The 23,353-nt window shown below is 37.2% G+C and overlaps 1 long non-coding RNA gene across 1 annotated transcript in view; it reads left to right on the forward strand.

Annotated features, from left to right (window-relative positions):
* LOC116997097 overlaps positions 1–22,753 on the forward strand; it is a 174,051-nt gene extending 151,298 nt beyond the window's left edge. Inside the window, exons 4-5 of the long non-coding RNA XR_004418089.1 lie at positions 3,545–3,657; positions 22,669–22,753. This is a non-coding gene — a long non-coding RNA (uncharacterized LOC116997097). The remainder of the gene's footprint in view (positions 1–3,544; positions 3,658–22,668) is intronic.
* The last annotated feature ends 600 nt before the right edge of the window (positions 22,754–23,353 follow it).

Below are 23,353 nucleotides of genomic sequence, written 5' to 3' on the forward strand. Positions count from 1 at the left end.
TGGAGCACCTCTTGTATGTGAGGACAAGCTGGGAGAGCTGGGGTTCAGCCTGGAGAAGAGCAGGCTGTGGGAGATCTTAGAGCAACCTTCCAGTACCTTAAGAAGGCCTGCCAGAGAGCTGGAGGTGACTTCTTACCCTTGTAAGGGTAAGGGCTTGCAGTGACAGGATAAGGCAGAGTGGTTGTAAACTGAGAGTATGTTTAGCTTAGATAATAGGAAGAAGTTCTTTACTTTGAGGATGGTGAGGCACTGATACCACCAGTTATGGATGCTGCATCCTTAGAAGTGCTCAAAGTCATGTTGGATGGGGGCTTTGAACAACCTGATGTACTAGCACATATGCCTGTCCATGGCAGGAGGACTGGAACTAAATTGTCTTTAAAGTCACTTCTATCACTTTCTGTGCTATCATACAGAACTGGAAATTAAAATTATTAAGTTGCGTATCCTGAACTGTGCCTTTGTTTGCACTGGTGAAGTCAAAGACACTGCAATTAAGCTTGTAGTAAAGGCAAAGTAACACATGAACACTCCGAGTGGCACTCCATAGAAGAGGAGAGGAGAGCGTCTCATCTTGAGGTCAGGCTCATCATAATGATGAGAGTAAAACAATAAAACAACTACTTGCTTTCTTTTCTTAGTTCCCCCTATGCCTCCCCCAAGAACATTTACATTTGCAGCTAATAAGGATGTCATTAAAAACCAGGAAGAATAATATTTTATGAGAACAAAAAATTTTATATTACAGTATTGCTGTCCTCCCACCTGGCCTTTTTTTCAGACTTGAAATACTGTCTTTTGGACTATACCATGCTGCTTTACAAGTAAGCATGCACTGCTTTTTAAGTACAGAGTTCTTTAACAATTTATTCTCACCAAATTTGTCCATCTTTTTTGTACATAATTTGAATGCTTATCTATATTTGAATTTGTATTAATTTTGTTTAATTGCACTTGGGAGGCTAGTAAAACCAAATAATAATTAACAAATTTTATTCAAAAGAGGAAGATTCAGAATTACAAAGAAATGGAAGGAAGAAAAATGTAAGTGGAAGACATCTCATTTCACAGTCAGTGGTCTATTAAACTTTGCAGTGCAAGCCAGAAGTGTTCCCAAAATAATAACTCTGCTCATGTCATTGCACAGTATGTCTTCTACACACACCAGCCTTAGATTACTTTGATATTTGCCCAACAAGTCTTCCAATTTCTCTTCAATGATATCTGAATTATTTAATGCTTCAATCTTTTTTTCTTTTAGGGAGTGAGAACTTAAGAATGTGTTGGCAGTGTGACCCTGACCACTGACATATAAATAATGTAAGCTGCTGTATGCTTTGAGAGAGATGATCGGCTCTGTAAAGATATTTGGACAAATGTGTTTGCTGTTTAATCCTCATCCACACAAAAAGTAATCATACTTGAAACAGCCAATGAAAGATAAACTAATAAATCTTTGCAAGAATTATTGAGATCTACAATAATTTTTTGAAAAGTAGTGAATAAAGGATATACATTAGTGAGCAAAATATTGATTGATAAATCTGTCATTTCTAAGGGCTGAAAAACTGTGAGTCTTAGACTTATCGACACTGAGATGATCATTTGTATTTTAGTAACAAAGAATAATATGACAAATACAAAGGCAGTAAGTGATAAATCATGACACAGGAGGATTCAGGTAGCAACTGTGAAAAAATGCTTCATCTACAGAATAAAATTTAATTTGTTTTAAATAGAAGTAGTATATCTGAAGCTAGATACTTTTGTCTGAAAGGCGTTCCCCTTCTAAGTTACTAGGGGAAAGAGCATCAGCCACAGCATATTTTAGTGACCCAAATGTGAGGCAAGTGTGGGGCACTTCTTATGTGATATTTCTACTTGAGGAAAATGGATTTTATGTTCTGGATCCCTTAATTAATGATTCAAAGTTCTGAAAAAATCCTATAATTGGTTTATCTGTTCATTGACTCAGAAGTGAAGTGACCTAGATATGTAAAAGTCAGGCCATTGGGGCTCCATTTGCAGATCTCCAATGATCTGATTCTTGACCTTGTCTTGCCTTGGCTTCCTTTTTGATTTGACCTTCTCTCTGCTTTATTTAGGGGTTACTCTCATGTGCAGTTGCTGTCCTCTGTTCTCGTAGATAGTTTCTGTCTATACTGCCTGTTATTTAAAGGCAGCTAAATTCATCATTTGGGTAAAACATTGTCTATGGTAAACTCCTCCCAAAGCCATTTCAGGTTCAGTTGGAAGACCCATTCTTTGGGTTACATTGCTAGATCTCCCAGGATGTGTGCATTGACAGTCTCTGGATTGCACATGAGAAACTGACTTGTGTGGGCTCACACAGAGGACAAGAAAACTTAGAACTAAATTAGGAAAAGCTCAGGAGCACAGGCACTTTGAAAGTCACTATCACTGTAGGATCTTGTGGTACTAATGCATTACAAATAGTGAAAATGAGGTATTTGAAGTGTCAGGGACTTTAATGTATATATATATACTGAATATACCTATTAATTTTGTCTGAGGTTCTGCCTTGTAAATTCAATGAAAAATGAGTTTTCATAATTAATTAGGCTTAGGGTTCACTTTGGACATTCATACACAACCAATACTCTTGGGATGACCAACTGAAATTCCTGCTGAGACATCATGGTCCTTTTCTGCAGTGAGACAGAACTCTAATTCATAACATTGAATGTCTACATGTTAAACAGATGTACTATGAAGTTCATGTATGCTCTCATCTATCTTTCATTACCTCAAAACTAGAATTTAATGAGGAGATCAAAGCACTTTTCATCTCATAGTCTTAATGTGCAGTCTTAATTTGCTGCACTCTGAGGGTTTCACAAAGTGCCAATGAAGACAAAAGGACTTTTGTTATAGAAGTAGCCCATTGTGTATATTTACTACTGAGATTTTTTTAGAAAACAAACTATGAATAATTCTTTGACATTATTACATGAAACCGGGTTTAATGTGATACCTGAAGTATTGGAAAATCTGGAATTAATGGACAGAACTTTGGTTTTTATTTGAATTGGTGGCTGTTTAGGACAAAGAGAACCAAGACTTTCCCTGAAGTCCTGGATGCTCATGCTCATTTCTTCCTAAGACTGCTGATACAGCATTTGGTGCCTTATTCAATTAGTTGGTGGCTCATATGCTTGCTGACAAAAGAGAAGGTTGAGGAGACAACCCTCTGCTCCTCAGTCTCTGCTGTGAGATTCACCTTCCTTGAGTGTATTTTTCCAAATCACTGGACACCCTGTCTGTCACAGCTGTAAAAAAACTCATGACGGCAGCTGAGGATGGACTCCTATTTATTGTATGAATATGATTTAAAAATATAACAAGAAATTGTATAATTTATTATACTTGTTTATTCTCTGAGAGCTGGTCTTGTGCTGAGGAACTGAGAATCCCCTCAAATGTGCTGAGCTGCATGTTGGCAGCATGTGTATCTGATACATTAATGGTGCGGGAAGATTTCATGCTTCTTGAATGCAGTAATGTATTGTTTTTTTCTTGCCAGCTCCAAAGTGTCATTGGAGATCTTCTAGGACATCTAGATGTAGCTGGTAAACGTGACATAGGACCTGTAGGAGAGCTGTTGACTTCAGGAACCGATAAAGGAGGTTGTCTAAGGTACCTATATGCATGATGGGCATTTCATGCTTGTATGAACTACTTGACCCCTAATTGTCTTGTGTTTCACAGGGATTCTGAGGTTTATTCTGAGGAGGATTAGGAAAATACCTGTGATGGCCAGATGCAATATCAAACAAGTATCTAAAAGCAAAACAATCTTCCAAAGAGTTTATCTTGTGCTCATAAGAATGCTTTAATTGAATTATATTTTCTATACACAAGAGGATTTGAGAAAATCCACTTAATTAGTCATGTATCTTTCTTTTGTCTATACTGATTGTGAAACAAAGGTAGTATGTCTCCAGAAACTCAGTCTGTGGTGTTGACCCCTAACCTGTATTTGTTATTCAGATAAAATTGGTTTTATAATGAATTTAATATTTATTTTGTCTCCACAGCCACAAATTTCTTAAATAGTCAACTTTGCTGATAAAAATAGAAATATCTGTCCCAAACTCCATACTTTTTGTTTCCAATCCAATTTATATTTCAATTATGAATTAGATACTGGATACTTAGTATTCTAAGATGAATTTACCAAGATAAGAAACCGAACATACATTTGCTTTGTAGTTTTTTGTGTTTCGAATTTGCAAGCAGGCAAAGCTTACAGATATTAATAAATTAGTATTTGATTATTATTCTTTTTTTTTCTTAAGTAGAATTATTATTTTCTCCAATTCTCATTATAATCTCATTAACTGACATTTACTAAAAGTAATTTAGCAAAATCTCTAAAACACTGAAGATTTTAAATTAATAATAAATCATGAGAATGTAAAAATAATGGACCTGATTTACTTGCATTACAACACTAATTTCATGGTGATACTGGCTTTTAATCAGAGGAATATGCTCAAAGTGATTTGATTCAGACTTTGTATTAAAAGTAATATGAAACTTTGAACACTAGATAATTTATAGTATGCCTTTCAGAATTATTAGTTAACATTCACTCACTTTAACACCCAAAAAGAACTTATTTATACATACAGAAGTAACATTAAAAAAATTATTATTATGAGAACAGTGACTGCCATAATGGCTAGCAAAGTCTGTTTTGCTCTTTTTGTTAATATTGTAAAAAAAGTTACAATTATTTCAGATCTCTGTTCATGCTTCCTAAATACAAACTGACACAAAAAAGTATTTTTTTCAGTTTTGGGTTGGTTTTTTTTTCAGGTGAAAAAATAACATGCTTATGGTGTATTTGACAACTAACTGGATAAAAAATTATTTGAGACTGTGTTTTAACTTTTTGTTTCACTTTTTGCCTCTTGATATTTAAAAAAAAAATCCATCCCAAATATTGAAGATTTTTTTCATAGTTGTGTCACAGTATTGGGAATATAACTCATTGAGCCACGTAGAAGAGACATATTCTTAAATAAGGCAGAATGAGTGTAGTGTTTCATTTATTTGAATAAACCCATTACCTGTTCTGAGATATATATACAAGAAAAATTTCATGTCTGGAGGTTGATGTTCCTCTGTAATGAAAACTACCAACAGTGTTTTTCACAATGGAAGCTATAATCTTGCTGTGGTAAAGCTCCAAAATGTCCACCTGATCCTAGACTAATTAAACATACATTTAATACTTTAAATGTGGGGTTAAATCTCGACTTTATATTCAAGATACAGGCAAGCAAGATTCCACTGGAGAGCAAGGTACTCGAAGTATGCATTTTGAAATCAAGACAGATTTACAAAGTAGGCATAATGCCTTACTTGTTCTTTGACTTTGCTTATATGTTTTCAAATTTTAGTTCTGCTTTAGGTAATTAATTAAATAAAGTTAAAGCTTCAAAAATGATAGTGAGAAAGTGACACTGTTTTCTTCTTTCTCTTGCACACAAAAAAAATCTTTGGCAAGTTAGAATAAAATCCAGAGGTCCCTAAAAACTTTTAAATTTCCTTTATTAAATCATCCATATTTTGAATTCAATAACTGTTTTTTGCAGTGATCTGTGTGAAGTGTGAATGAAGACTCTAGGCTTTGAACTCGTGAATGCTTGAAGTTCATTGTGATGCTAATGATGCTTTAGCAACCCCAAAAGCCATGCTGATCTTATTCAGTGTTTATAACACAGCTGATCAATATTATATCTAGCCAGATTTTGTTTTTAAACATATGTGGATGTTACTATGCAAATTTATTTACTTCATTGAGCTGGGGACAAGTTGATTCCTTTGTAGTAATCTCAGTTATATGGTCAGATGTAGTTTTACATCCAGCATGGGAAAAACACAAAAATCGATTTGCATGGCATGTTGTCGAGCACCAGATGTGGGCAACTGGTGCTGAAGAAGCCACTGCAGAAGCAAGAAAAGGCTGTGGGGGGATCTATGGTCAGCCTCAGAGCCATGCCACTGTCCTGCAGCATTTTCTTCTCATACTCTACAGAAAAAGGCAGCAGTCTGGATTTAGGTGTCCCTAGGGCTGGACAGGTTTATGTACTGCTACCAAAGTTCATCCTGTGCACATCTGTATGCAGAAGCCACTGTGACAGAAGGGAGAAGTAGTGCTGCTGGGCTGCAGTTATACTTCCGTCACAGCCACTGCCCTGTGAATACAGATTATTTCCTGTATAAAATTATTACTCTATTAAATTGTTCAAAATGGACTAAGGAGTTCTCTGAGAGATCAGCGGCTGTCTATCAAATGTCCTTGTAAGGACAAATGTTAGATTTAAGCCTTTTTTTATAGGTATTTTCCTTTAATACACAGGTTGTCTATAAAGGTCTACTTTCTTTCATATGCTTGCATTACCTCAAGTTAACATCTGATTTAATTTAATAAACTAAAGTTCGTTTTAGCAACAGTGTGTTGATGAAATTAATTAGTAAATGATTGGGAAATACCACTGAAGTTATTCCAGTCACTGCTCTTTCCAGTATTATTTCTTGTCTGAAAATCCTTGTGTAAGCCACACACTAAGGAATGGATTTCAGTATCACATCTGACACGTTAGCATTCGGAGCGCTGTCTCTAGCCACATATTTTACCTGTCTACATTAGGAATTGATGGGTGTGAACAGTAAATTATTCTATTAATTTATTGTTCCTGATGACTAGTCAATTATTTTAATGATGTTTACTGTCCAAGTCATGTGTTACTTGAAAGCGATTGGAAGCAAATTGTTGTCAAAAGCCTTTGCAGCTGCAAAAATTTCCACTTCCTTACTTTTGTTGTATTCCCTTTACCCCTGAATAGAATACAATATTTCTACCCCTCAGCCATTCAGCCATCTGTCACTCACATAACCCACAGGCAATTACAATGCATTTGCATCATATCCCAGCTGCCTCTGATAGACTTGTAGTGCAGTGTGTACAGGATAATCTCTCAATATCCGTCTCACACTGGAAACTGCTCTTTCACTGGTCATACTCTTTTTCAGATAAATGTTCTACTATGTTCTGGTCAAGATTCCAGTGTGTCTTAATCTAAGAAGAGTTTTGCATGATCTCTGTAACACAAGGCTGCTAAAATGAACACTCAATAATATTTCCAATTATTTAGTTTTAAAAATAAATTCTAAATAGTTTGATTTGCTTTGTAGAGCTTCTAGCATGTCAGATCAATACATTTTTTTTGTAATGAACATACTTCGTCAGTTAATCAGACATAATTAGACTGCAGATGACCAAATCTAAGCATGTTTTGTCTCAAATGTTCTGACTGTTGTGACAGGAAAGTTGTGAGCTGAAGCGAGGGTCCAGTGTAGGTGGAGCATCGCTGCTCTGAGCCAAAAACCTGCTCCACCTGTTCAGTCCCTACCTCCCACCTCCACTCAGCTCACTTCCTGGAGAAAGGCTGGATGTATCTGCACAAACAAAACAGTGCAACACATCGTGTTTATATCATAAGTGTGCACAATTTTTGCTTTTAGTACCAAGAGGCCCCTGGTAAGTATCAAAAAGAATGCTTCCTAAATGGCACTTATTTCCTAAGAACCCATTATTTTGATTTAGGGTCCCTTAAGTTGTGATATTATTTCCTGGTCTGTTTTAATCACTGAGTTTTCACACATTTAGTATTCTTCTAAGTATGAAAACCAATAAATCAAGTCCATAAAGGACTATGGTGAGATAGAAAAAAAGAACTATTGTCTGGAGACAACCATGAGGTCCATGGTTTCCTATATATATGCAAATTATTTCTGAGGTTTTGCTTCCTGCCAAGGCCCGAGAAAGAGAGAGGACGGATCTTGTTAACTGCAGTGCTAAATCCACTGAGAAGTCAGCATAGCTTTAAATCATGAACCATTTCATAAGTAATTTTTGTAGTGTGATTTTTGACACTTAGTTTTGTGCAGGAGAGAGATTCAGTTTTAAGATCGCTTCAGTAAAATCTCTAGAAGTATGGCACGTATTTCCCCCAATTACTATTTTTTCTTCATGTTTTAAGCTTACTTTAAGTAATCCTTTTCACACCTAATGGTCCTTATTTTTCTTTTAAAACCTTATATTGCACCGCTGTGTTCCCCAAGTAATTCTATACTGCTAAGTAATACTTTATTGGTAATATCTCCCATTATCCACGGCTCTAAAATAACTTATAAATTACTTTAAATTTTGTTGTATATGTATATTTATATACACATCTTCTTTTTGTCACTAATTATTAGGGCATATGATAGAATCACTCTTTCAACTACTCCCTCATTTCCAGTATGGTTATCAAAATATCTGTCTTTTAGTTACCTTATGTGTGGTTGAGCTAAACTGTGATGCTTTAGGAGGGCTTGTATGAACTTCACTACTGCAAAATGGTGTGTTCAATTTGTCAAAAGAACTTTAACTTCCAAGATTAATTTTTATGGTAACTGTGAGATTTACTAAATATTGCATGATTTTTATTTGTGATGATATTGTATTATGGCTTTAAAAATACTAAAGGTATTAGTGTATGTTCTACATTTTCTTTCCTTTTTTATTTCCTCCTAATTTGGAGTAATTGTGTTTCTTTGACCCTTTTCCTTTCTTAGGGATATTTATTGTCACTCTTGATTCAACTTCAGGCTATGAACTTCAGTGAAGTCAGTAAATAATGACTTTAGAATCAGTCGTAGTTAAATCATATGGTCTTTACTGTCAGGAAACCTGTAAGTGAATTAGGGTAACGTCCAATTAACACAACCTTTTGCAAGTTTAATGAGCAATGATAAATTTACAGTAAATTCAGGAATACAAGCCGCACTGAGTATAAGCCGCATCTCTGGGTGTTGGCAAACATTTTGTTTTTTGTCCATAAATAAGCCGCACCCGAGTATAAGCCACTCTGTGTTCGCACCGAGGACCCGCGTGCAACAAAGTTACCAATTAGTAACAGAACCGCGGCAGGGCGGGGTTTACTGGCTCGGCTTGGGCCATGAGGGCTCGGGGCTGCCGACAGGGCTGGGTGGCCCAGCTCAGCGCTGCCGCTCAGCGGGGCAGCTCGGGGCTGGCCGCCGCCACCGCTGGGCTCGGTCACCACGGCCCGGCACTGCCCCGCAGCAGCAGGGGGGGCACAGAGCCCGCTGGCACCTGCGGCGGCCATGGGAGCCAGGGATGTAGCCTGCCTGCTCCTGTGGCGGTGGCACGGGGGGACGGGAACCCCCCGAGCCGTGGGGCCAGCAGGAGAGAACTGCCCGCCTTCCCCCGAGCCGTGGGGCCAAGCAGAGAGAGCTGCCCACCTTCCCCACCCTCTGTGCTGCCTGCCCGCAGCAACTCCACCCGCTGCGCAACAGAGTATCAATTTGTAACAACCGCGTAAATGCAGGGTTTTACTGGCAGGAGCTCAACTTTGCAGTTTGCACTGACTTGGTTAGGACTCCCAGGGTTGAAAATGTCAGAAAATTATTCACATATTTGCTGCACCTGAATATTAGCCGCATTCCCGGTATGGGAGCAAAATTTTGGTCAAAACAGTGCGGCTTGTATTCGTGAAATTACTGTAAATCCTTTTTTTGCACTTTCAAAGTATGTGAACTTACAAATAAAAGAGGCAGCAAGAGATTGTTGCTCCATTGATTCATAATAAATTATTTAAATAATTTTGACTGGGATAGGAAGCATCATCTTTGAAGATACTCATAGGTTAGTTATTTGAATAGGTGTCTCATAGAACCCAATAAAAAAATTAATTCCTACACCATATGGAGTTACATGATGAGTTATACTGTTCCCTTATTTGCTTTCTTGTACTAACTACACATTTTTAAATGTTCAAAATGCTACTGACACATGTGTCTTTCCTTGATTTCGAGTTGACACTGCCTATTAATAACTCTGAGAAAAGATGCTCCTGGTTTTGTAGCAGCAAAATAGATTTTGCAAAGTAATTAATTATTATTTTAATTAGCAAGTAATGCCTCTGCTTAACATAGAATTTCTTCTCTTAACAAAGGTAAGTAAGAGGTCTTGTGGGTTTTCTTTTAATTTTGGATTTTTTAAGGCAGGAAAGTTTAAAATTATTTAAAAATAACTACAGTTATGGAATATAGTACATTTGATTATTTTGGTTCCAATTTGAGTAGACAAACTGTTTGTGACTGGAGTTTGATAAGATGCTTTTTGGTTTCCTTGAACTTTTCCAATCAACAGCAGCAGAACTACTTTTTATTGTTCTATAAGTTGTCTGTCTGGTGAAAGCATTTCTGCTTTGTGCTCCTTATGTTTTTCTTGGGTCCTTCTATAAAACTAGTCATTTCCCACGTTAGGATATACCAAATATAGGAGCAGGTTGGTTCATCTCATTATGACAAATAGGAAAAAAAAACTACTTACAGGACAGATTCAATCTTTACATAGTTTCAGTGAACTCTGTGGACCCTAATTGCCTTATTCCTAAGTATGATTTTATTAACTCTAGGTGTAATGTTTGTGACTTTCATTGATATGAGTCATATCAGAGTTGAGGTCATCAGAGTTTCTAAGAATACCTCTGGGATGCTGAATTGAGGAATTTTTCCCCCATCAAATATCTTCCATCAAATAAAGAAACTAATCCAAAGTTGTTTTTTTTTTAAATTAAACCCAAAACAGAAAAAAAATTGTTTGCCTGAAATAGTGCTTGTATTTTGAAGCAAAAGTTCATGTATAACATTTGTATGTTGATTAAATTTGTGGTTATGATCATCCTTATGATTATGCTTCATAATTCTTTATTTACTTCTCATGTATCTCAAGAGAATGGTGTGAAACGCAGTTGATTAAAGCTGGAAAAACACTGAATTTTTGATTGAAGGATAGAGATATGGAGAATATAATGAAGATTCACTTAGTTGTAATTTCCACGTTTGAATACTAATAGCTTTAGCCAAATAAAATAAAAAAATAACTTCTTATCTTGGAGAATGAAAATGAAAAGGAATGGTGGGTTTAACTACTATAAAAGCCCCTGGAAGCCCTTTGAAAACACCGTGTTTTCCACTTGTAGGTGAAGCTTGTGAGACCTTAATGGAATGCTGGGGATCTACACTTTGAATGTAAGCTGATAGACAATGGCCCTTTGTTTCAAGGGGAATGCTTAGCAAGCTTACATGAGTATGGGCTGGAAAAATTATTATTCTTCCACTCTGTATAATTATGTGATCATTGTACTCTATCCAGTTATTTCTGCTCTACTCCCTATCACTGATGTTCCAAGTGAGACACACATCAGACATCTAGAAACTTCAAAGCAGGATCCTTTCCTTCTAAAATATTGTAGTACTTCTTTCAGTGGACTCCTTGTAAGTGGAATTCTTCTTGACATAAGTAAGCCTCCCAAATCACAAAAATTTACATAGTTACTGTTTTTAAATATGAACTTTTGTGTGTTTAATGCCATTTGAGGGACCACCTACAAACCATTTATCATGACCCCAGGGATTCTTGTACTTCAAGTTTTATGGTTTGAGACACTCTTTTCCTCATTATTTTCATGGGAAACATTAATGGCACACACTGACAGCTCTTTTATTTATTCTCTTAGTTATCTCATGCATGCATAGCTGAAGTAGAGTAGAAAGAAAACAGGTGAGAATGAAATAATTTAATTTTTTGCAATCCTATTTGAGAAAATGAAATATCTTTTTCTTTCCCTTAATTTGCTATGAAATGTTTCAACAAATAACTGATAGTGTCTACTGTTAAGAATTGTGAAGTTACACTTGAAAAAGAAAGCATTTAGTTTATTTATACATATTTTGTTCATTGACACTTTGATAAACTATAGAAAGTGCTTGAAGTTCTTCAAAGTTTTTCTTGTGTTTGATTAGGATATTAAAAAAAAGAACAGATCAAAATACCTCAAAGCCTTTTGTTTTATCTAGAGTAACCCAACAAAATCGTACTAATGTTTTTTCTTCAAAACAGTTTGGGTTTCTTTTGTTCTCTTCCCCTTTTAAATATATTTGTCACAAACATTATATTTAAATTACAGTAAATTCACTGAGTACAAGCCGCATCGCCGGGTGTTGGCAAACATTTTGCTTTTTATCCATAAATAAGCCGCACCTGAGTATAAGCCACTCTGTCGTTCGCAGTGAGGATCCGCGTGCAACAAAGTTACCAATTAGTAACAGAACCGTGGCAGGGTGGGGTTTATTGGCTCAGCTCGGGCTGTGCAGGCTCGGTCCGCTCAGGGCTGCCGACGGGGCCAGGTGGCCCAGCCCGGCACTGTCACTTGGCGCGGCTGCTCGTGGCTGGCCGCTGCCTCTGGGCTCGCTCACCCTGGCCTGGCGCTGCCCCATGGTGGCAGGCAGGGACGGAGCCCCCCCTGCTCCTGTGGTGGCAGAGGCAGGCAGGGACGGAGCACCCTGCCGCCTCCCCGAGCCGTGGCCATGGCAGTACGGGGCCCTGCCGCCTCCCTGAGCTGCGGCGATGGTGGCACGGGGCCCCTGCCTTCCCCCCAGGCCATGGCGATGGTGGCACGAGGCCGCCGCTACCTCCCCGAACCATGGCCATGGTGGCATGGGGCCCTCGCTGCCTCTCCGAGCCGCGACCATGGCGGCACGGGACCCCCACCTTCCCCCTGGGCTGCGGCAATGGTGGCATGGGGCACCCTCGTCTCTCCCCCGGGCTGCGGCAGAGGAGGGAAGGAGAGAGCTCTCCCACCTCTCTCCCCGCCCCTTGTGCTGCCTGCAGGGAGCCAGGCTCCACCCGCGGCGCAAGAGAGTAACAATTTGTAACAATCGCCGGCTTTTACTAGCAGGTGCTCGGCTCAGCACCCTGACTGGCACTTCTGAGGTTGTACATGTCAGAAAATTATTCATATATTAGCCGTTCCTGAATATTAGCCGCACTTCCGGTGTGGGAGCAAAATTTTAGTCAAAATGGTGTGGCTTGTATTCGTGAAACTACTGTATTTTTCTGTGAATTTTGGCATTCTGTTGCAGTCTTCCTGTGCTAATACATACTCGACAGTTTACAGCAATCCCTTAATTTTTGTAGCTCTATAATTTTACCAAAATGGTTTCTTCTATGATATGAGTTAGCTTAATTTCTTTAGGAAGTACTGTAAGGCTTCATATCCTGTTAAGGAGAAGACCACTTTATTGTTGTTACTTTTTATTATTGTTTTTAATCCAAAATTTCAGACTAAAGCTTATATTGTATCATCGATCACAAAACTAAAGGCTTCACTGAAATCACTATCACTGAGTAGCTAGAACCCTGAGCCATGGATCACCTGAAGAGTTAAGACTTTGAATTGAGAATAGAAAAGCACTGAGAATCCATGGAAAGACTGAGACTTAGAGAATAATGGAAAGACTGGCACTTGAGGAATACACTTTTGGCTCAATCACACAGCAGGCAGCTGGATGAAATACAGACAGAGGATCCTGTCTACTGTTTTCACAATATGTCCCCAAATAAAGTGAGCTATGGCAATGCTGTCTGAATAGGGTGATTGTATGGATCATTGTGGTGATCTTAGAGGGACAGAATGCATGAAAGACTTTGGGGAGCTGCTGCAACAGATTTATTTCATCAATACTTGAAAGTATGCTTTGCCTTAGCAATTAGCTTGAGAAGAACAGATGTGAAGAGTGAAGACAGGGAGAACTGGATAAGGATGATGCTCGATTAGTTAAGAGGGGATTTTTTTATTTCCTTTTGCCCACTGTCTCCTCATTGTTCACCTGCTTTAGTCAAAGCTGAGTGTTTTTCATCTAGCAAGAGAGTGTTTTTCAACTTTGTATGCTCACTTGGGAAAATGGAGCTAATAGTATGTAATTCAGAAGTCTGGGCATAGACAGCTCATTTTGACTGCATTTTCGAATTTTCCTGTATCTTAACTCTTCCTTTGTTTCTTAGAGTGAATGGCCTGAGGAAAAGAAGTATTTCCAGTGTTTTATACTATGCACAATTTAAAAACTCATCTGTAAACCACAGTAAAACTGAATTTCTAAAAATAGTTGGTGCTGAAAATTTTAAACTATAGTGCTGTTTTTACATCAGCATTATGACGGTTCTGGGTGAAATATGACAACTTTCAGTTTCACAGCAGTGATATTTAATAGGACTGTGTTGGCAACTGATGATGTCAGAGGAATTACAAATTGATCAAAAACCTGTAAACATCTTCTTTGTTCAAAGCAGTTGTTTCATGACTGCATTGGATAGCCTGGTCTCTCCACTTGTCCATCACCAAATGGCATGAATTGGATAGTGCAGGGCTCTGTTCCCTGACCAAGCACAATTTTCATCATAGAAAGTAAGGTGTCAATGCTTTTGAGCTTCATGAAAGATAGTGCTATCTGATGAACTTAGGAGGTTATAGGTTTTCTGTTTTATGTGGGCCTATTAAATAGATAATAAACCTTGCCCTGCAACTAACCAGCAAAATTATAGACCAATAAGACCCTAAAATCTCCAGTCAGAGATGAAAATTTCAGACACTTATTTCCTGAAGATTAAAGACTGACCAAGAGGCCAAATTAGAGGATGGGTGTATAACAGCTTTGAGAGCTGAGCAACAGCTATATGTGCTACACTTGAAAAAATTTTTACTTCTAAGAGTGTTTTTTTATCTCTCCTTCCTTCATATTTTTTGTCCAGGTATAAGCAACCAAAATATGATATAAAATACTATATTTTTAGTCCTTGTTAGCTGAAGTCTTTGTAAGAATCCCTTTTCTACAGTATTTATGGTATTTTTTTATGCTGGCCTTATGAAAAGTAGTAAAATTGTAAGCTTGAAACTTGTGTACGAAGCTGTTGCTCTCAACAATCATGTGTGCTCAAAAGGAAGCTGGATGTAAGCCATTTCTATTCAAACACTGATTTATCAAGGGATAATTTGAAATATTTATTTAAAAGAAGTCAGGAATGAATATGAATGTAATAGCTGTTGAAATTTTTGTACCATACATATATTGCAATTGTGGTCTAAAAAACCCCAAACGCCAAACCCAAGAAACTCATCAAACCTTTCATAAAACCTTGCACAGATTTTTTCCCAGAAATATTCCTGAAGGTTTGTTGTTTTTTTTTCCATATGTAATTTTCCAGAATTATTGTGTATGCTTCAGAAGCAGTAGGATTTGTACATAATGAGGGCATCTTTATAGAGATGAGATGAGAAATATGACTTCTCAGGCTGGTTTTTTTTGCTTACTGAAAAGTATATGCATTTAAGTCAGAATTATATATATCTAAAAGGCATGTATACTCTAGGAGTGTATACATTGGAATTTATTGGACTGTGTGTATTGTATCCTTGGTACTTCTATTAAAGATGACTGTTCAAACTCCTGACAAAATTACAAAATTTGTCTCTGGTTATATCATGTAAATTATAAGCACCGGATTGTTTGAATTTAACCTTTCTTGTTGACTTTCATCTTATTTTGAACACTGGGAAATTTAACTAAAGCTAAATGCCTGGAGATCATAATATTTTTAGATCCCCAACATCTTGTCAAGTAAGAGAGTTTTGAATGACCTTCTGAAAAACACATGAGAAAATTGCCTACTTTACATAACACAGTAACTGTGACCAAGGACAGAAAGGACAAATAATTCTTTATAGTGAACTTTTTACTGGCTAGTGGCAATCTATTACCAGCAGTTTGAGACTGAAATGAATATCAGACAGTTTCAGCAAAAACTCCATCTTTCACATCTAAGGAAACCATACACCTTTTGATTAGTACTGCATCAGGCTGTTCACCAGAGGTTCAAACACTTGCAAACAAGTCTCTTTAGATAAGGACGAATGAACTGGCCTTTTTGACGGTTCAGTTCAACCTGCAGTTCAAGAAATTAATTTTATTCTGGGACTGAAACAGTTTCCTGGAGTCTTAATAGAAGATTAAATCCATCTATAACCTTTTCATTTTCTTTTTATATTATTTTATCTCTGCTAACTCAACCTGTTTGGACTAAAAAGCTTATCTTTTATCTGTGTGAAGGCACTGCTGTGTTTACTGGGCAACTTGCTCATATGTTTCTACTAACATTTATTAAAATATGTATCATAGACAAGGAAGGAAGAGAATATTGGGACATGACCAGGGTGAATCCAAATAAAGAGCTCTAAATCACTGGGGCTGATCAATAGGACCAATACTGTGTTTTACACAAAAGCTCCATACTTCATATTTTCAACTTCTCTGCAGGTTAGTCTTTAAGAAGCAGTTTAGTGAAAGAAATTTACATTTCATTTCTGCTGTCACATCTCAACTGATGTGTCTTCCAGTAACTTATGACTTGGTGGGAAACAGAGTATTTGGTAGAAATTTTCAGAAATCCACTAAAAATAGCTCATTTCCCCTTGACAAACCTTGAATCAGAGATAAGCTTTGAGAAAACTGTCCAACCTGAAGTATTCTGAAGGAAAGATAGTGAAATATTTCATAGCTATATACAACAGATAAGACATTGTGCAGCATAATCCAGGATATAGAAATACAGTTGCTAAGAGGCATTGTAATTGAATCACATATTAAAATGATCAATATTTATGTGCTAGATAAAATTCAAATGAGAAAAGTTAGACAACCTATCTCAGCAAGGTCCAGAGTATTATTATAGCTATTCATCTCAGTTCATATGTTGGAAAGAACCATTATAATTCCTTAAAAATACCCTTTTTTGTATGAGTAAGTTTGGTTTATGTAGCTTCCTGTAATTGATAGAATTTCATCATCTTTTGTCTACTATACCTACTCCTGGGGGGAAGTCAGGAGAGAAATATAAATCTCTCTCTAATCTTAGTCTTTCTCTCTGGAATACATTATCTGAGCATGAGCAACTATGGAATGGCATCTTAGTGATGTTAAGTCTGCTTTTATTTTCACTGCTTGTCACTTTGACTGATGGAAACAGGAATATATGTATTTTAATCTAAGACAACACCGACTAGGAAGAGGTTTAGAGCCTCTCTCTTCGATATTTTGTCAGCAGAACTTTTAAAAGTGGAAAGTTTTCATAGTTAATTGCCACAGACAAGGGCTTAAGCAAGAATAAGCTCTTATTTGTTAACAGTCTTTCTGTGAAAATATGATTTATCTAAGAACACCTTGCAGTTGCTAACAGGATATAGAAATCTACAGATAGAATGCTGTGCCAGGAGTCTTCAGGGTCGTACTCTTTTGCCACAGTATTGACACTATTAGCAAAAGTGGTTTAAAATTTTTTCTAATGTAAGTTCCATCTTAGTAGAAAGATCATCTCAGGTCAATCAACTGACATCACTACATATGCAATCATAATTAAATACTAATATAAATAAAGCACCATGTAACTTTTTTAAAAGCAGGTAGAGTTAAGGGGAAAAATCACTAGTACATAATCAGTTTGCCACAAAAATTACTCTGTGGACAACAGAAACATGGAGAATATTCTGCTCTGTTTTTTTCTTAAGGTATTGGTTTAATGTAAATCTCATAGTACATTAATCCTTCCAGTAATGCATAAAGCACAGCAACATGAGCATGTATGTCTTTTTACAATCTCTGATGTAAGTCATTGCAGTCTGTTCTTTAAGGTCCACTTATATTTGATAAATTATTTTTTAGAGTGCATTTATCTCTTGGGTGATCATCCAGTGGAATTCAGTAGTAGTTTTCAGATCATCAGCTTTGGAAAATGGTGCCATCCTATTTTCATTCTTTTGACAAATGTTAAAATCAACTTAACACATGACTGTTGTCATGGATGGATAAGTAACTCTAATTTCTTCTATCTGAATATTTTTGCTTTCTATCTAAGGTGCAACAGAAGGAGGACCTCACATTTAGAAAGACTAATATTCTTGCTGAATTAACACTACCAATTTATCAGTCATGGTATTTTGTTTTTCAGATAGAAGATTTTTTTTTCAGTATTTAATTTGCCTGTAGATAAAGTTGGTAGCTGTTTAAGAAATCTAAAGTTTTCATTCCTTTGGCATACTTCAAATGTGCTATCAAAAGAAATATTAAAACAAGCAGGATTAATCTGTAAATAATGTAATTTGATTACTCAATTTGCATATCTAGCAAATAATGACACACTATGAGGATCTCATCCAAAAGGTATGATTTCTGATCTGTCTGCATCAAAGCTTCTAATGGTCTCTGTAGGAATAAAACACAGTTAATGGAGATATTTTTGCGATGTACAGACAGATTCCCCACTTTTGATGACTCTTTATATTGTGATAAGTCTCCTTCCAATTTTTTCTGCTTCCTTTGATAGATTTGATTTTCCTATCTAATGAACTTTCTTCCCTTTAATTGTTTATTTACTTTTCTGCACAAATTTCCAGTAGTGTCCTTTCCTGTTCCTTAACTGGAGAGCTGTCGAGTTTCACACACTTTGCACACCTTTGCCAACATCATCACAACTTACCACAGCCCTCATATCCAGCTGGAGCACTGTAGTTCCTTTCCCTCTTGATACCTAGACAGCTTTCGTCAATTTCTCTTAATGAAGCACTGTCAGAGAATGGTAGAGAAAGGGATTTACAATTTTAGCTGCACTTATATTTCAAATACTCAAGAAAGAAAGAAGAAACTCTGAGAAACATTTTATGAAGCCAGCCTAAATTCTTATGCACTTGGGAATACAAAGAAATACTAATAATAAAAAAAGAAGCCTTGAGGGAAATCCTTTAAAATGTAATAGCAAATAATAACAGTTTGTGAAACCTGGGATACTGACGTTCTGTCTCTCCCACTCCTTTACTAAGTAAATTGTTGTTTTGTGTCTAAAATTTGCTGCATGATTTTCTAGTGAGTGAGAAACTGTATGAGGATCTTTTTGGGGCAGTACTTGATTGTGGAGACTTGGTTCATTCCCTGTACTTTAGTTACTGAATAATTCTGTGTATTTTGATGGTGGCTATATTTTAGAACTCTCTAATGAGTGGCTTATTGTTTCTTACATATTTCAAAGGAAGACTATAAATTCTCCTAGAGCTTATCTCTGTATTCCATAGGAGTTGACTATAAGGGAACCTAAAAATATCTGGGATACATCTCATAACACTAACCTTCTTGACATCCTATTCACGTCTTTATATACATAGCTGCGTGTGTGAGAGAGAGTATGTGAGAGAATTAATGGTGGGAATAAAGTAGAAACTCCTTTTCAAATAACAAAGTATAAATAATTGGTTATAATTATGTTGGTTTAAAAATGAAAGCCAGATGATGGAAAGATGATTATGAGACGGATGGCTTTTAGTAAAATTAAGAAGGTTAATGAACAGTTCTACAGGCTAAATAACATGGACAAAGAATATATTTTGCTTATTTTTTAGCCAAAATTAATATTTATTGGGGTAAAATGCAAATATAAGATTAACAGCTCTTTATCATTAATAAATCTTACTTAAAGAGAATACGGCATATAGGTATTACTGGTAGTATTAATCACAGAGTCACAGAATAAGATGAGTTGCAAGGCACCCACAAGGATCCTCGTGTACAAATCCCAAGCCTGCACCATCCCCAAGAGTCACAACATGCACCTGAGAGCATTGTCCAAACACCCTGTGAGCTCCAACAGGCTTGGTCCTGTTACCACCTCCTTGGGGAGCCTGCTCCAGTGCCCAGCCACCCTCTAGGTGAAGAAACTTGTTCTAATGTCCAGCCTAAACCTGCCCTGACTCAGCTTCAGGCCATTCCCTTTATTCTTGTCAATGGCATGAAGCTGTGTCAGGGCAGTTTAGGTTGTATAGGTTGGCCTCCTCTCACCAAAGAGAGGAGATCAGTGCCTGCCCCTCTGCATTCTGTAGACTCTCAGCTGTGACTGCAGTGAGGTCTCCCCTCAGCCTTCTCCAGGCTGAACAGACCAAGTGACCTCAGCCACTCTTCATACAGCTTCCCCTCAAGGCCCTTCACCATCACCATCTTTGTTGCCTTCCTTTGGACACTCTCTAATACTTTAATGTCTTATGTTTTGGCACCCAAACCTCCCCCAGCACTCGAGGTGAGCCCACCCCAGTGTAGAGCAGAGCAGAGCAGAGCAGGACAGTCCTCTCTTGGGGGCCTCAGGACCCCTGCCTGCATTTCTGTCCAGGGAGTCTTAGTTACTCTAATGCATCAGTGTTGATTTACATTTAAAGCTAGTTAAGAGACAGAAAGATGTGTTAACTTCTGAATTGGAAGATGTATGAAATACAAGCATTTATTGCAAATTGGGTCATGAAAAAATTTAGGAAATTAATATGGGGCAGAAGACTGAAAAAATATGCATCTGTATTCCAGCTGATTTAAATAAGAAGAAAAATATTTTCGAAGAAACCAGTTTAAAGTTTAAGGGTTCAATGGGATTTTATCATCAGAAAAACAGTTTACACTTTTAAATCTTCCTTTTAGCATCTCAGACTCAGAAACCTGTTTGTCTTCTTTAATTGATATAAAATTCCTTGGAGTTTGAGTGATGCAAGTATTAGTCCCATTAGAACATGTAACTGTGGCCTTTATTCATTGTATCTCATCCTGTTCATCATAATCTATGCATATGGATTCTTCAAAACAAGAAAAAATATCCATGAAAGAAAGTTCATAATAAAAAACTGACAATCTAATGCACATATCAAATTTATGTTATTAATTGGAAGGACTGCAAGCTCAAATTCAAGTTCTGAGTCAAGAGTGGATTATGTCTACTGAGAATTGCATTTTCCCCCCATGTGTGTGTTTCTTGGTGTTCTTACTGGCTTCACTAATCCTTTGATTCATAAAGACAGAAATTTCGTCTTGGGTTCAAATGACATGTGATTGACTAGAACATTCCCTGCTCATCCCAGCAGAGTATGATGCAGAACAAGATAGTCTAGAGTATTATCAAGATTGCTTTACAAGAGAAGAAGCTTTCCTTCTTCCTATAAAAGAATAATAATATAATCAAGAAGAAAAATTTTGTTGGAGTTCAAACATTTAGCATCATGTTGAGCCCTTGCAACTTTCAAAACCATATTTCAATATTCTCCAGCCAGTTATATGATATCACTGTCTAAAAATTAATTTAATAAAAATAAAGAAAGCCATGTACATATTCTACAGTCCACTTTGTCAAAATTCCAGCTCTGTAAATGATATTTGTAATGCCATGTATTCAAATTTTATACTTTCCCTTGTCTTTCATTGTATTCATTACACATAATTCTCTTCAGTCTATGCTGTGTATTTTTCACCCCACTACCTTCAGTGACTCATGTCTAGAGTTAATGGTTTTTTGTTATTTGTTTCCTTAAGATGATTAAATGAAATAAAATACATTACTCATCACCTCAGAATATGAGGTTTTATCTCCAGGACTCTGATATAATGAACGAGTTTCCTGCTGCAAATGTCACATAGGTAATTTTTCAGTACTCTCACTTCCAGCAAAAGTCTGGGTGTGCAAATACATAGATACAGCTACAGGAAGAGAAGCAATTAATCTGCAAATCAAAGACAGTGCCACACAGTTAGAAACAAAGGTATTTTACTGTAACACATCCTGAAGGTATCAGTTTAATTCCTTAGGTGGGATTCTTACCTTTTTTTCAGATTTCTTTTTACAAACCATTTGGCCTTTCTTTTAAAGTCCCTAGATTCTTCTCTTGCTGTTATGGCTACAATACTGTCAACGCTAGCATATATGGGCTTTAGATCCAGATCCATCAGAAAAGGAGCAAGTTGAGGAGAAGCATCTATAAATTACTTGTACAATAGTATTTCAATATATGTATTAAAGTACTGAAAATTACAGTAATTTCATGACTATAAGACACACCCTTTTGACAAAAATGTTGATGGAAACCTTATAATCCAGTGGGCCTTGTATATGGACAAAGTTTGGAAATTTACCAACCTGGAAGTGCGAGCCGCGAGCCGAACCATGAGACTAGCCACGAGCTGAGCCGCCCGCCAAGCCAAGAGCTGAGCCGCGTGGAGCCGCGCCAGCCATGAGAGCCACACCAACCAGCACTGGGGGTGGGCGGGAGTGCCAGGACCCATGGCACAGGAAGGGCGCCTGGGGCTGCGTATAAAGGCTACGCCGATCCGTGAAAAATGTTTGTAAATTGAGCACCTGCCAGTAAACCCTGTGATCGCATGCTTCTGTTACTAATTCGTTACTTTGTTGTGTGCGGATCCTTGCTGCAAAAAAAGAGTGCGTCTCATAGTCTGGTGCGCCTTATATATGGACAAAGTTTGGAAATTTGCCAACACCTGGAAGTGCACCTTATAATCCGGTGTGCCTTATAGTCGTGAAATTACTGTACTTGTTTATTGTGTTTCAAATGTGGTAATTAAAAAAATATCATTTTATAAAGGATTGTATTAATTTATGGTTATGCATTAATTTACCAGCTGTATTCTGGGTCTCATGATCTCATAAAACTTAAACTTTTCTCCACCTTTTTTCTCAAAATCAAATTTTCCATTTTTTTCTTATTCTATGATAACTGGTTAATGAGCATTTAGCTCTGTTGTCAGTAGAGTAATGAGAGAAACATGAGTGACTGAGTTCAAAGTAATACATGAAGTTGTTTTGCTGTGTGTTTTCAGTACTGCAACTCGTTTGACAACAGTTCTGTCTGTCCTTTGCAGGTATTCTGCTGGACTTTCTTCTCTTCAGTTTCATTTTTTGCTTCTGCTAGCAGCTTGTGAGTGTCTGTCCTTCATAGACAATGTTTGCTTTTCAGGTATGTTCTATTGCTTACTACTGCTTTGTATTTAAATGTAAGTTGAGCACACAAATAAAGCAATAATTTCTTATAGCAAGGGAACAACAGCAGTTGTTGTCAAGGAAAGTTTTGGAGCATCACAAGCAATGCTAAAACGGTGCTATAAAGTACTCTTAAGGGGGTATTTCAGATTAAACAGGTATAATGCAAAGATGCAGAGAAATATTAGAAGCTGAATGAGTAAAAACCAGGATTTGTTGTGTATGGAAATGTTTGCAGTGATCAGTCTGAGTGCAAAGAGCAAATAAACCTGCCTGACTGATTTATGAACTCCTTTTCCTTTGTTTTGTGCCAGTCTTGCACTTATGTGGACTGTAGGATCATGCAGCTGGGACAAGATGAGTGATGGAACTGTCTTTTACTTTTTACTTGACTGCCAGGTTGAGCAGTGGATACAACAATCGTGATATCCTGTATCTGTGACATCTGACCATCTTCTTGGCAGGGAAAGTCTAGTACTCTTTATATTGCTTTATCCCACCCAGTGGCAGAGCAAAAGTATGAATCAGGAGCATCTTCCAGAACTGCAGCAAGGGAGATCTTGAGCT

Source organism: Catharus ustulatus, chromosome 5 (genome assembly GCF_009819885.2).
Source record: "Catharus ustulatus isolate bCatUst1 chromosome 5, bCatUst1.pri.v2, whole genome shotgun sequence".
NCBI classification, from domain to species: domain Eukaryota; kingdom Metazoa; phylum Chordata; class Aves; order Passeriformes; family Turdidae; genus Catharus; species Catharus ustulatus.